At 59.8% G+C, this 3,641-nt stretch overlaps 1 non-coding gene across 1 annotated transcript; it reads right to left on the reverse strand.

Annotated features, from left to right (window-relative positions):
- Positions 1-426: 426 nt before the first annotated feature.
- Positions 427-577, reverse strand: LOC138481933 (5.8S ribosomal RNA). The gene has a single exon (XR_011274506.1). It is a non-coding gene; the product is annotated as a 5.8S ribosomal RNA (ribosomal RNA).
- Between the last annotated feature and the right edge of the window lie 3,064 nt (positions 578-3,641).

The following is a 3,641-nucleotide window of genomic DNA, read 5'->3' on the forward strand; positions in this document are numbered from 1 at the left end:
GGGTTGCCCCAGCCCTTGGCGCAGGCGAGTGTATTCTGTCCCAATCTGTGACCGAAGCCCACATGGTCACGAGGTCCGCGCTCCATGGTCATCCTGCACCGGCAGCCGTGGGACACCAAAGACAGCCACACACACAGCACGGCCAGGTGCCCCGGGGTGGGGTGAAGGTGCGCCAGACTTTTTTAAAGCCTGCTGCTGCCGCCACCACATCCAGGGCGCGTCGGCCACCCGGCCCTCCCGAAACCAGCATGAGGAGGGGAAACTGGGGAAGCCAGGACGCGTCGGCAATGAGCTTGCGCGCCAGATCCAAGGATCCAGCGACGGTGCTGATCGGGGTCTGACCTTAGGGGGATGAATGGAATGGGCTCCCTGCGACAGCCCCAGCCACGACCCTGGGAGTGAACCCCGGGGAGATTCATGTACAAGCGACCCTCAGACAGGCGTAGTCCCGGGAAAAACCCAGGGCCACATGGTGCGTTCGACGTGTTGATCAATGTGTCCTGCAATTCAGACTAATTCTCGCAGCTAGCTGTGTTCTTCATCGATGCACAAGTCGAGTGATCCACCGTCAAGAGCCACAGGCAACTTTTTTTGTCCTAGATGTCGGCCTGACCCTGCCGGTGCAGGAGAGGTTGGGGGAGGCAGCGCTGGCTGTGGCAGGACAGCCCAGCTCCCTGTCTAGCTCGGCCGAAACCATTGTGGTTTTAAAAAAAAAAATAATAATAAAAATCCAGGTGCTCAGCCTGACCGCTAGCTGCAGCAGCACAGCGCTTCCCAGGGGGATGGAGGTAGGTCGCTCCGCCACCTGCCCACATGGCCCGATCCACTCATCCTTCCCCGACCCCTTCCCTTTTGGGAGGGGGGGCTGGGAGATGGACAACGAGGCAGGCCAGAGACAGCACAGACAGGGGGTCGGGTGGGACCACTAGAGTTTTCAAACCCCAGCCTGGCTGCATAGGGCCCAGCTCCAGGTACCTGGGCAAGAGGGAAGGTCACCCACTGTGCCAGCGGGCCTGGCCATTGCTCACACACAGATGTGGGCGGCTGGAACCTTGGCGCCCACCGTCAAGTGAGCCAGCTGCACCATGGCTCAGGGCTCATGCCTGGCGTGCCGGGCGCCTGTCTCCCTGGGGAGGCACCCCTCGAGAGCAGTCAGGTTTCCCTCGGATCCCGGCTGCCCCCACTCGGGGCTTCCCTGGTGACCGGGGTGTGCCCACCAATGCCCAGCCGCTTGCAGGTCAGAGAGAGGAGTGTGCGCCCCCAGCCAGCGCAGATGCGGGCTCGGTGAGGAGAGGGGGCTGGTTGACCACGCGCACCGGACCGCTCTGCGAGAGGTGCCCCGGGCTGTGGGTGTGCACGTCTGGGATGCAAACGAGGTCGGGCCCACGGCTCTCCCTCCCGCTGCTCCGCTGTTAATGATCCTTTATGCCCCCACCCACAAGCAGAAACCATTCACACTCAAACGCCCCATTTCTCCTTCCAAACACGTTCCAGATTCAAATGCCACCTCCCTCCTGACCTACATGCCACCATCCCTCCATCCGAACCCACACAAAGACACCAACATCCGTCCCTCCATACCTACACCAAGATGCTCCACCCCTCAGAGCCACACCCATATGCTTCATCTCTACCTCCACACTCAGATGGCGCCATTCGCCCTCTCTCTATACCCACACCCGATTACCCCATCCCTTCGACACACACATGCTTCCACCACTCCAATAAACCAACATCCTTCTCTCCAGACAAACATAACCCATATCCCTCCATTCACACCCAGATGCCCCCTTCCTTCCCACCAGAGCGCTCCAGCCCTGACCCACATGCTCCACCATTCCCTGACATGCCCCCATTATATGCCCTGTCCCTCCATTCCAGATCAACAATGCCCCCACCGATCCAGACGCCACGATGCCCAATCCCTTCCTCAAGACCCATACCATGATGGCCCATGCTCCCTCCACACAGAAAGATGCCACTATCCGTACTTCGACCAATGAGCCCCAATCCTTCCCTCCAGACCCATACCAATGTGCCCCATCCCTCCCTCCAGATCCACACCAATGTGTCCTATGCCTCCCTTCATACCCACAGCAATGTCCCCATCCCTCCCTACAGACCCACACCCATGTGCACCATCCCTTCCTCTCAGAACCTCACCAAGATGCCCCATCCCTCCCTCTAGACCAATACCATAATGCCCCGTCCTCCCTTCACATAGCAAGATGCCCCTTCCCCTTGCATCAGATGCCCATGTGCCAATCCTGAATCACATGCAGATAGCCCCAGCCAACCCCCTCTAAAACCACCCATCCTAGTATGCCCCCATCCACCCAGACCCACACCAATGTGCCCCGTCCCCTCCTTCCAGACCCACACCAATATGCGGTCATCCCTCCCCAGACCAATGTCCCCATCCCTCCCATCAAACCCACACCAATGTGCCCCCAACACCTCCCTACAGAGCCACACCAAGATGCCCAGTCCAACTTCTCAACCCTCTAGATGACCCATGCCACCCTCCAGAACCACTGTGCCCCATCTCTCCCTCCAGAAACACACCCATGTGCACCATCCCTCCACCCAGATCCACACCAATGTACCCCCACCACCTCCCTCCAGAGCCACACCAAGATTCCCACCCAACTTCCCAACCCACACCTAGATGACCTATGCTACCCTCCAGACCCACTGTGCCCCATCTCTCCCTCCAGAAACACGCCCATGTGCCCCATCCACCTCCCTTCAGAGCCACACCAATGTGCCCCACCACCTCCCCCCAGAGCCACACCAAGATGCCCCGTCCAACTTCCTAACCCACACCTAGATGACCCATGCTACCCACCAGACCCACTGTGCCCCATCTCTCCCTCCAGAAACACACCCATGTGCACCATCCCTCCGCCAAGATCCACTCCAATGTGCTACACCACCTCCCTCCAGAGCCACACCAAAATGCCCTGTCCCACTTCCCAACCCACACCTAGATGACCCATGCCTCCCTCCAGACACACTGTGCCCCATCTCTCCCTCCAGAAACACACCCATGTGCACCATCCCTCCACCCAGATCCACACCAATGTGCCCCCACCACCCCCCTCCAGAGCCACACCAAGATGCCCCGTCCAACTTCCCAACCCACACCTAGATGACCCATGCCACCCTCCAGACCCACTGTGCCCCATCTCTCCCTCCAGAAAAACTCCCATGTGCCCCATCCACCTCCCTCCAGAGCCACACCAATGTGCCCCACCACCTCCCTCCAGAGCCACACCAATGGGCCCCCACCACCTCCATCCAGAGCCACACCAATGGGCCCCCACCACCTCCCTCCAGAGCCACACCAAGATGCCCGTACCACTTGCCAACCCACACCTAGATGACCCATGCCACCCTCCAGACCCACTATGCCCCATCTCTCCCTCCAGAAACACACGCATGTGCACCATCCCTCCGCCCAGATCCACGCCAATGTGCCCCCACCACCTCCCCCCAGAGCCACACCAAGATGCCCCATCCAACTTCGCAACCCACACCTAGATGACCCATGCTACCCACCAGACCCACTGTTCCCCATCTCTCCCTCCAGAAACATACCCATGTGCACAAATCCTTCCGCCAAGATCCACACCAATGTG

Source organism: Ambystoma mexicanum, chromosome 5p (assembly GCF_040938575.1).
Source record: "Ambystoma mexicanum isolate Mex_15411 chromosome 5p, UKY_AmexF1_1, whole genome shotgun sequence".
Lineage (NCBI taxonomy): Eukaryota > Metazoa > Chordata > Amphibia > Caudata > Ambystomatidae > Ambystoma > Ambystoma mexicanum.